Source organism: Arachis ipaensis, chromosome B6 (genome assembly GCF_059453495.1).
Source record: "Arachis ipaensis isolate K30076 ecotype BB chromosome B6, ASM5945349v1, whole genome shotgun sequence".
Lineage (NCBI taxonomy): Eukaryota > Viridiplantae > Streptophyta > Magnoliopsida > Fabales > Fabaceae > Arachis > Arachis ipaensis.
The window spans coordinates 103,484,826-103,496,990 of record NC_142441.1 but is presented as its reverse complement, the minus strand read 5'-3'; the positions used below and the strand labels follow the sequence as shown (position 1 = coordinate 103,496,990).

At 34.4% G+C, this 12,165-nt stretch overlaps 1 pseudogene; it reads right to left on the bottom strand.

Annotated features, from left to right (window-relative positions):
* Positions 1–9,398: 9,398 nt before the first annotated feature.
* LOC148562126 (uncharacterized) lies at positions 9,399–11,498 on the bottom strand (annotated as a pseudogene).
* Positions 11,499–12,165: the final 667 nt, after the last annotated feature.

Sequence of the window (12,165 nt, the reverse complement as noted above, 5' to 3'; positions counted from 1 at the left end):
AGGATTTTCGAAAATAATAAAAAATGGAAAGAAATTGATTTTGAAGAGATATGATTGAAAAGATATGATTTGAAAAAGATTTGATTTTGAAAAATTATGAAAATTTGAAAAAGATTTGAATTAAAAACAAAATCTTCCCTCTAGTGTCCTCCTGGCGTTAAACGCCCAGAATGGCATCCATTCTGGCGTTTAACGCCCAAAATCCTACCTTTTTGGGCATTAAACGCCCAGCCAGGTACCCTGGCTTGCATTTAAACGCCAGTTTTCCTTCTTCACTGGGCATTTTGAACGCCCAGCTTTTTCTATTTGATTCCTCTGCTGAATGTTCTGAATCTTCAATTCTCTGTATTATTGACTTGAAAAGACATAGTTTTGAAAATTTTTTTTGAATTTTTCAATGAGGAGAAACAATCAAAATACAACTAATCTTAGGAAACTCAAATCAAACAAACAATACATGCAGGACACCAAACTTAAAAATTTTCATATAAGAGACACTAACAAATTGAGAATGCATATGAGAAACAACAAAACACACAAAACAAGAGAATTTAAATATTAGAGCAATGAAATCATCAAGAACAACTTGAAGATTAATGAAGAACATAATGCATGTAATTTTCGAAAATTAGAGGTATGCAATTGACATCAAACTTAAAATTAGACACTAGACTCAAACAAGAAACATAAAATATTTTTTATTTTTATGATTTTATAAATTTTTTTGTCGTTTTTCGAAAATTGAGTGGAAAAGAAAATAAAGGGATTCAAAATTTTTAATAAGAATTCCAGGAATCATTGCAATGTTAGTCTAAGACTCCAGTCCAGGAATTAGACATGGCTTACTAGCTAGCCAAGCTTTCAGTGAAAGCACCGGTCCAAAACACCAGACATGGCCAATGGCCAGCCAAGCTTTAACAAATCATTGCTCACAACAACAAAATTGATAGAAATCAACAAGCTCTTGTGATGATAAGTTAAAACCTCGGTCCAAAAGATTAGACATGGCTTCAGAGTCAGCCAGACTTCAACAAATCATCATGAAACTCTAGAATTTATTCTTAAAAACTGTGAAGAACAAAATAAAAAACTTTTTGAAATTTTTTTTAAAATTTTTTTCGAAAATAAAAAGTAAAATTACCTAATCTAAGCAACAAGATGAACCGTCAGTTGTCCAAACTCGAACAATCCCCGGCAACGGCGCCATAAACTTGCTGCACGAAATTGTGATCATCAACAATGGCACCAAAGACTTGGAGCTCTCAAACGTAAATTACACTTTGTCACAATTCTGCACAACTAACCAGCAAGTGCACTGGGTCGTCCAAGTAATACCTTACGTGAGTAAGGGTCGATCCCACGAAGATTGTCGGCTTGAAGTAAGCTATGGTCATCTTGTAAATCTCAGTTAGGCGAATTCAAATGGTTATGGAGAATGGATAATTAAAATATGAATAAAACATAAAGTAAAGATAGAGATATAGATACTTATGTAATTCATTGGTAGGAATTTCAGATAAGCGTATGAAGATGCTTTGTTCCTCTTGAACCTCTGCTTTCCTATTGCCTTCTTTCAATCATTCATACTCCTTTCTATGGCAAGCTTTATGTTGGGCATCACCGTTGTCAATGGCTACTTCCCGTCGTCTCAGTGAAAATGTTCTACGCACGCTGTCACCGCACGGCTAATCATCTGTCGGTTCTCGATCATGTTGGAATAGGATCCATTGATCCTTTTGCATCTGTCACACGCCCAACACTCGCAAGTTTGAAGCTCGTCACAGTCATCCCTTCCCAAATCCTACTCAAAATACCACAGACAAGGTTTAGACATTCCGGATCTCAGGAATGGCCGCCAATAATTCTAGCCTATACCACGAAGGTTCCAATCTTAGATTAGAAACCCAAGAGATACACATTCAAGCTTGTTTGCATGTAGAACAGAAGTGGTTGTCAGTCACGCGTTCATAGGTGAGAATGGTGATGAGTGTCACATAATCATCACATTCATCATGTTCTTGGGTGCGAATGAATATCTTGGAGAAGAAATAGACTTGAGTTGAATAGAAAAACAATAGTACTTTGCATTAATTCATGAAGAACAGCAGAGCTCCACACCTTAATCTATGGTGTGTAGAAAATCCACCATTGAAAATACATAAGAACAAGGTTCAGGCATGCCCGTGAGGCCAGCCTCCCAAAACGTGATCAAGTGTATCAAAGTATCAAAATACAATAGCAAAAGGTCCTATTTATAGAGAACTAGTAACCTAGGGTTTACAGAAATAGGTAATTAATGTAGAAATCTTCTTCCGGGCCCACTTGGTGTGTGCTTGGGCTGAGCATTGAAGCTTCCATGTGTAGAGACTTTTCTTGGAGTTAAACGCCAGCTTTTGTGCCAGTTTGGGCGTTTAACTCCAGCTTTTATGCCAATTCTGGCGTTTTGATGCCAAAATTTCTATGCTGACTTGAAACGCCGGTTTGGACTATCAAATCTTGGGTAAAGTATGGACAATTATATATTTCTGGAAAGCCCAGGATGTCTACTTTCCAACGCAATTAAGAGCGCGCCAATTGGGATTCTGTAGCTCCAGAAAATCCACTTCGAGTGCAGGGAGGTCAGAATCCAACAGCATCTGCAGTCCTTTTTCAGCCTCTAAATCAGATTTTTGCTCAGGTCCCTCAATTTCAGCCAGAAAATACCTAAAATCACAGAAAAACACACAAACTCATAGTAAAGTCCAAAAGAGTAATTTTTATTTAAAAACTAATAAAAACATAATAAAACTAACTAAAATATACTAAAAACATACTAAAAACAATGCCAAAAAGCGTATAAATTATCCGCTCATCAATAGGCTTAGTCGGGAGGAGACCATGTTGCGAATAGCTTCTGCCATGGTGGCAAGCACGGCTTCTATCTTCTTGAACTCCTTTTGTGTCCCTTCTTGCCTTTGGAGGTAAGAGCTAATATCTCTTTGTTGTGCTAGCTTGAAGATTGGAGGTGGTGTAGGAAGAAAGGGTTCATTGTTTGGGAGAAAGGGTTCATAATTAGAAGGTGGTGTATATTGAGGTGGTTCTTGAGAGTAATTGTGTTGAAATGGTGGTGGTTCTATGTATGGTTCATATGGCTCACAAAGTGGTTGGTATGGTGGATAAGAATTATGGTCATATGGGAGTGTTTGGTGGTAAGGGGCTTGTGACTATGGTGGTTCAAAATTAGGTTGAGGAAGTGGTTCATAGGCATATGGTGGTGGTTGTTGACAACCACAATGAGGATCACCACATCCATTAGATTGGTATGCATTAGGGTTGTTGCCAAGAGGAGTGATCAATTCCTTGAGGCTCCTCCCATTTTTGGTTGTCCCATCCTTGATGCATGTTGTCATTGTAGCTTCCATTTCCTACAATATAACTTAAGCGAAACTCATAGCCAAAGGGGTGAGAATTCATCGTAGAGAAATAAAACAAAAAGCACAAAAACAAAGGGATAAAATCTAACTACTATCTCAAACAGCTAAACCAACAAAAGAGCAAACTATTCACAATATTAACATATGTACAATAACCAATAACAAGCACACATTGCAACTCCCCGGCAACGGCGCCAAAAACTTGATGTGGACAAAACCGTCGGCTAAGAATTTCTTCTCGGTAAAAGAGAATTAACCTCATCGCAAGTATAGTTCCCAACCGACAAGCAATACTCAATCAAAGTTTAATTTAGGTGTCACAAGTACAAACCCCAATAAAAATAACCAAAGTATTTAAACCCCGGGTCATCTTCTCAAGGAGTTGCAGTGAGGTATGCGTATTATTGGTTAGGGTATCAAAGGGGGTTTGATTGATGAAAGGACAAGAAAATAAACCAAGCAACAATTAAGGAAAGCAATTAATAAAGAGAGACATTCATGGCAAGGGTTGAGAGTTAAGCTTTCTATCCTAGTCCTTAATGATCATGCAATATTTATCAAGAGCTTATCTTATTTAGTCATCTCTCACAATGGAAGAAGGTATAAAATTATCTTCACGTGAGAGAAAGTCAAGTAAGATTAGTTAATCTCAATCCAAAATTTCTACTCAACCTACTAATTGAATTAGCAAGAGATTAGAGTCAATGGAAATAATATTAACTAACAACTCTAGATCACCAATCTAAATTGGGTATTAATGACTCAAGATTGCCTAATTTCTCTTTCCAAGCCAAGAATGCTCAAAAAGCTACTCTAACATCCAACCAAGCATTTTGTCAAACACTTGGAAGGCATAAAAGGAAAGCATTATAAATTGCAAGAATTAATGAAATCTACTACTACCCAATACAAAAAATCACCAACAACAACTAAAGAAAGCAAAATTAACATGAAATACCTCAAATTGCATTAAAGGAAATCTAAATTGACAAGAGTGTTCACAACATAAAAAGCATGTTTTTACATTTAAGCACAACTTTTAAGGAAAATTACAAAACCATGCTATTTCATTGAATAAATGTGAGAAAAGTTGATAAAATTCCCTAAATTACGCACAAGATAAACCACAAAATTGGGGTTTATCAATCACCAAAGAGAATGAACTGCATAAGTTTCACCCTCAATCAGAATGGATCCACACTAACCTTGGGGTTCAGATCTGGAGGAGTATTGGCGGCTGCTCAAACCAGCGTCAATCACATACAGCCTGCCATAGAAGAAATCATTCACAATTGAAGAAGACAGTAAGACCAGAGTTAATCCAGAAGGACAAAGCATCTCCAAGCCTTAACCATCTTCTTGTCACTGATTATAATCAAACCTAGTAATTCCATTTTTATTCCTTTTATGCTTTTAACCAAATCCAATAAATTCCTACTCACCTAACTAAGATCTGCAAGATAACCATAACTTGCTTCAAACCACAATCCTCGTGGGATCGACCCTGACTCGCTAAGGTATTACTTGGACGACCCAGTGCACTTGTTGGTTTAGTTGTACGAAGCGTGGGGATTCATGCACTATGTGCGCATCACTGGTTATGAGAAAAATGGGTTTGAAAATTAATAGACAATAAATTGAATGACAAGAAAATAAAGAGCAAGCAAGGAAATTCAAATGCTAAAAAGGCATCTTGGCAAGGATTGAAAGTCAAGAATTCTTATCCAAGTCATCGACCACAAATATGGTAATTAAGAAGAGTTAATCCCACTTCGTCATCCCCGGACATCGGGAGAAAGTCAAATAGGCATAATTGATCTTAATCTACAAGTCCTAGCTAACTCACTAATTAGCTTAGTGAAAGACTAGCGTCAGTGGAAATAAAACCAACTAACAACCCTAAATTACCAATCAATATTGGACATCAATGACTCAAGGTCACCAAAGTCCTCAATTTCAAGTCAAGAATGCAAAAATCTACTCTAAAATTAAAGAAGACATTTCATCAAACACTTGAAATGCATAAAAGGAAAAGCATGATAAATTGCAAGAATAACAAAATCTATAACTACCAAAACAAGAAAGCAATAATAACAACTAAAAAGAACATCAATAAATATAAAAACATCAAATTGCATTAAAGAAAAATTGAAATAACAATTGTTCATAAACTAAAATTAACAAAATAAAGAAATTAACAAGTGAAACTAAACAAACTAAGATGCTAGAACATGAAAATATAAAAAAACTACACTAAAATAAGAATTAAAACCTACATCTAAGAAAAAATAAACTAAAAAACCTAAATTCTAGAGAGAATTTGGAGCTTCTCTTTCTAAAATTGATCTAAAACATGATTATGTACTACTCTACTTGCTACACTACTCTAATGCTACTTGCTACTTGGTTCATCATCTTTGAGTCTTGCCTTCAAATACTTCAGAAATGAGTTGGATTGGGCTAGAAATTGCGAGTCAGGTGCTATTTTAAGTGAGGCAGGAGGTCATGCGTACGCATCTACCATGCGTACACGTGAATTGTGAATGATGCGTACGCATTACTCATGCATACGCACAACCATGAAAATCTCTAATCTTCATTTCTTCATGAATTCTGCACTTTTGCATGCTTTTTCTCCATTTTTCCAAGCCATTCTTACATTGCAAACCTTCAATTACTCAAGCAAATACATCAAGGCATCGAATGGGATAACAATGAATTAAATTTAGCAATTTTCAAGCATAAAAATCATGTTTTTCACCATTAAGCACAATTAGAAGAAATTCATAAAACTATGCATTTTCAATAAATAAGTGCAAGATAAGTTAATAAAATCCACTCATTTTAACCCAAAAATCAACATACAATATGAGTTTATCACATGAGCTTTAAGGACCCGTCTTGAACTTTCTCTCTAACTTTGTGGCAATCAATCTCAATGTGTTTCATCCTTTCATGAAATATTGGGTTAGTCGTAATATATCTAGCAGATCAGTTGTCACAAAATAGTGTCGTAGGACCTAGTCACTTGGTTTTGAAATCATTCAAGATGTACATAAGCCAAATTTCTTCACAAGTTGCAAGAGTCATTGCTCGATACTTTGCCTCCAAAGATGATTGAACAACTATTTGTTATTTTTTAATTTTCCATGATACCAAAGATCTTCCAAAAAAGAAGCAATATCCGTACATTGATCTTCGAGTGTTCAGGCATGTACCCTAATTGAAATCTAAGAAACCACAAAGGGACAAATCATAAATAAATTCAAAAAGTAAGGCTGCTATGAAGTGCTCATCTGTAAAACAATCTAGAACTTGACTTAACTTACTAACGGCAAAGCTTATGTTAGGCCTGGTATTAGTAAGGTATATCAACCTTCCATTGAGTCTTCTATATGGATTAGCATCATTGATAATGTTCCTGATGACTTTGAGAGATGAATTGAATAATTCATAGGTGTGCTAGCTGATTTTGAATCTAATAAACCATACTTTTTAAGAGATCAATAGTATACTTCCTTTGATATAAAGGTATTCCTCTTTTGCTCCTTGCAACTTTCATGCCCAAGAAGAATTTTAGTTTGTCTAAATCCTTGATTTTGAACAAAGTGTTGAATTTTATCTTCACATGTTTGATCTCTTTTATGTCATCCCCTGCCAGAACCAAATCATCAACATAAAAAAGAATAGAAGTGAAACCTATTGGAGAAAATTTGGTGAAAAGAGAATGTTCTACCTTTGATTGTGAGTAACCAGAAGCAACCAAGACAGAACATAACTTAGATTTCCACAGACAAGTTTCATGCTTAAGGCCATATAAAAATTGTTCCAGCTTGCAAACCATTTCTAGCTATGCATTTAAACCAGGGGCAACTTTAAATAGACTTCTTCAAGAAAATCACTGTGAAGAAATGTAGTGGTCATATCTAATTGATGAATAAACCAGTTCTTACCAGCTATAATTGCTAAGAGTACATGAAAGGTAGTCATTTTGTTTACAAGATTAAAGGTTTCAAAATAGTCATACCCTTGTGTTTGAGTGAAGTCCTTGGCCACAAGCCTTGCTTTGTGTCTCTCTATAGTCCTATCAGAGTTATACTTGGCTTTAAATACCCATTTATATCCAATTTCATGCTTCCTTTCCGGTAGAGTAGTAAGTTTCCAAGTCTTGCTTTCCTCCAATACTTCAAGCTCAACTTTGATTACTTTCTACTAATAATCACTCAGGATAGCCTACTCATAGCTCTTTGGTTCTAGATTTGTGAAAATAGTAATAGAAAGGGCTTTGTGTGATTGTGACAGGGAATTGTAATTCAAGTAATTGGAAATAGGATTCCATTTTGTGATTGATGATTGGACCATGCTATCAAAGATAGTGGTTTGTATCTATTCATAATCATCAAGGTATTTTGACTTGTGTCTTTCTCTAAGGGATTTTCATAGTGAAGGAAGTGAATTAATATCAGTGGACTAGGGATTAGATTAGTTTTCATTATATGATGGGGTAGTATGTGATACTGGTGCTGCTGGTAAACTCAGAGAGATGGGTAAGGTTAGCTGGTTGAACATCAATTATGTTTAAAAGAGTGTTTAACAATGTATGTTGAATGGGAAGTAAATCTAAGGCATGGGAAGGTGATGTGCTACTATCAAAAACATCTATAGGATCATGATTATGTAATGTAGTCTTAGTGTCTTTATTAGAATTGGAAGCATGTTCAATTGATGAGAAACTTGATCATTCTTATATGGAAAGAAATTTTCATAAAATGTTACATTTCTAGATATGAAAAACTATTTGTTATTAATGTCCATCAAAAGATATCCTTTTGTTCCTACTTTAAAGCAAAGGAAAATGCATTTCCTTCCTCTTATCCAATTTTTTTCTATTTATAACTAAAGTTGAAGCAAATGCAAGACATCCAAAAACTCTGAAGTGCTGAATATTTGGCATTTTACTAAAAAAATCTAATAAGGGCTTTTATTATTAATAGATTAACTAGGCACTCTATTGAGAATATGTACATCATGTGCTACAACATATCTCCAAAAAATTTTAGAAATATGGGCCTTAAAAATGAGTGTTTTAGCAATATTCAAAATATCTTGATGTTTTTGTTTTACAACTTCATTTTGTTGAGGTGTCTCAACACATGAACTCTGATGAATTATTCCCTATTTTTCATAAAAGGTACTCATGATAAATTCGGCCTCATTATCAGTCCAGATATTTTTTATGTTTGTTTGAAATTGTGTTTCAATTAGTTGCATAAATTGTTGGATAAAAGAAGGCGATTCACTTTTATTATTCATAAAAAATAGCCAAGTGAACCTGCTTTTGTCTTCCACTATTGTTAAAAAAATACTTATGAACAGCAAAAGATGGGGTAAAAATAACTCCCTAAATATCAATATACACTAAATCAAATAAATTGAAAAATTTTGTTTGACTTAAATGAAAGGAAAATCTTCTTTGTTTTGCATAATGGCATGGTTCACAAGGCTCATTAATTAATGGACATAAAATAAAAGGATAATTTTTCTTCATTTTCTGTAACCTATCAATTGAGACATGTCCTGACCTACAATGCCAAGTTTCATGATTTATAGTGTCTGTGACAGTAGCTACACTAACTGAATTGTTGGTGTTGACTATTGCTCTATTCTTTGCTATTTTTAAGTTGTCATAAGTTGCATCTGTATTGAAGATATACAAGCTACCTCTCTATCTAGCATGATCAATCATCTTTAAGAAAAGGTTGTTCTGTAGCTCATAGTGTGTATTATTAATAAAAATTGACAAGGTAAAAAATTAGTTACTTTAGACACAAATATGATATTAAAATTGAAAGAAGGCACATATAACACATCTGTAAGGCAAAAATCATGGGTTAAAATTATGGTTCCACTAATAGTTGCTATGGTCTCAGTACCATTTGAACATCTGACTAAAATAGGATCTATTGTGTGATGAGAGTGAAAAGTCTAAAGGAAAAAAGTAACATGTGCAGTGGCACTAGTGTCAATTATTCGATCATGTGTGTGTAAAGGGATGTAGAAAATTGATAAAATATGGTGTATACCTACTGAAGGAACTATCATTGTGTTTATGATTTATGTTTAAAGAGAACTATGAGCAGGATCACCTTTATGTTGCTAGAATAGAGAAATCAAAGCTTATTTTTTATCTTCGGTAAACAAGTTGTCTAGGCTCTTACTATTCTTCTCTTGAGTTTAACACACATCAGGTATGTTTTCATCTCTACATGTTTTCTAAGCAACAATCATATTGTTCACATTTGCTACTCCAAATCTTTTTTGCAAATGAGGAGGAAATCCATGCTTATGGTAGCAGGTCTCTATGGTGTGTCCAACCTTCCTGCAATGAAAACAACTTCTCATCATTCTTTTCCACTACTAATTTTTCCTTGGCCTTGGCCATCTTGATTTGTGATACTAGAATTTTCATTGAAGGTCATACCAAACCCTTTATTGCTTTCATTACCAGTTTTTCCAACATTGACAGCATTAACCAGCACCCTTTCTTTACTTTGATCTGAGTTGATTAATTGTCTTTCTTGTTGCAAAAAAAAAAAGTAGATGGAATTCGCATTGGGCAGCGGCACCATCAACATAATCTATGATTTTACTATTGTGTACTGCTCAGTTAACCCTTTCAAAATTCTAACAGCATGTTCTCCGTCTCTATATTCTCTTATGATCTTCTGTCCACATGAGCATAATGCTCCACAAGGGGCAAAGTTCATAATTCTCGCTAGCAATATTTGCAGCACCTCCACACTCACCGCACCATGATGAAATATGTTCTGAGCTACAGATTTCTTGGTGAAAAATGGAAGTTCTACTATACAAGTTAAAAAAGAGAGAAATGTACATTTCGCATTAGGGAAAAAAACATACATTACAAAGGCTGAAGGTATAGCCATATATAGCCAAAAAGAAAGACAAACATAACTAACTCTACTATAAAATCTGTACTAGCCAATATAATATATACACCTGTCATACTAGCTGTTTCCTCATTATTCTTTCTCTCTAACTAACAACCTCAAACATTACCTATTAATGTCACACAATACCACTAACAACCTCAAGCATCACCTACTAATATCACACAATACCCAATATCACCTGCCAACTTTATATAATTAATGCATTAATGGCCACTATCTATTATCTTCCATTTTCATATATCTTGCATTAGTACGTAGTACTCATACATTAACAAGATCATAAAATGTATCTATAAACTTGTGGTGTACTTCTGGTTTGCATTGTTATGTTTGAGGATCTAACATGACTATAATGTATTCTCATTTACCTTGTTTTCAATTTTATATTCTCTCCCTCTGTTGGAAACATTACCCATCAAATCGGAAATGTACAAAATGAGCCAATGATTTATCCTATTAGTATTTCAAAAATGCTTTCTTATCAATAGGAAAATCGTACCAACATATTTATTCATAATTTGAAATATAAAAATTTTTAAAATAAAAATATTTGGCTTATAGCCAAAGTTAATCATTGAATGGAGAATTGATGTTACTATAATTGTTTAAATGCTACCATAAGGTGTATTCAAACACAAATGACTAGGTGAATTTGTTCTCACAACTAGTGTAGCAATAACTTTAAGGCATTGTATAAATAATAATGGAGATCAATTTTGTGTATTTTCATAAGCTACTAGATTATCAAACATTTTCACCAATAGTCATATAACAAGCATAAATAATTTTACCAATACTATCAAGATAAATATTTTGATTGGATTATAATATTTTATGTTCTTAGATTAATTATTTACTTGAGTAAGTAATCTCATAAACTTCAGGTTGCAAGTCAATAACAAACATACATATATGCTAGTCTTATATATATATATATATATATATATATATATATATATATATATATATATATATATATATATATATATATATAAGTTTTTTTTGGGGGATCAGGCCCTCTAACTGGAAATCCCCAGAGTCTGTCTTCGAATCAGGAAGTACCAGCAGATGATGAAGTAGGTCTGGTCACTCGAGCAGAATTTATGGCCATGTTAGATAGATAGAAAGAACCAAGCCGTAAATGAATACTTCGATAAAGAGATTCAAGAAATGACCGATAGATATAAACGATAAATTGAACGAGGGAGGTGATTGAACTAAATCTAAATAAAGGAGGCCATAAAGAAGGTTTTTCTCACTACACGAGTAAGAAGTTACTAGCCGCCTACTCTATATCTATAAAGAGAGACGGATTTCGCCTGCCACTCTACCGAGCTAACCAGAGCAGATGAGCATCTTTCTCAGATGTCCCTTTCGTTATTACAACCTTCTTTTTTGATGTCAAAGACCAGAAGCTATGCGCTAATTCTCATTGGATCTCGGTTGAAAATATTTGTAATTCAATCTTTTTTTTTCTTCTCCATTCGCACCAATTCGCCTACGTATGATATGGGGTCAAGATCCGTTATTAATGAATCTTTCCTCTGGCCGCTTCTTTTGGGGATTGCCCTTCTATTTCTATCTTAAGGAGGGCCTATCATAAGGAAATAAATAAGGTCTCTTCTTTATAGAATAGAGATCTATCGGGTATATTACCCGATAAAGCAGCTTCTCAATCGATCGTGTCCTGACTTAATCCATTATGTTTTATTCCTCACATCAAAGGCGTAACGAATACGGGGAGGCCACAAGCAGGCATGTGACCATTGGGTACCCTG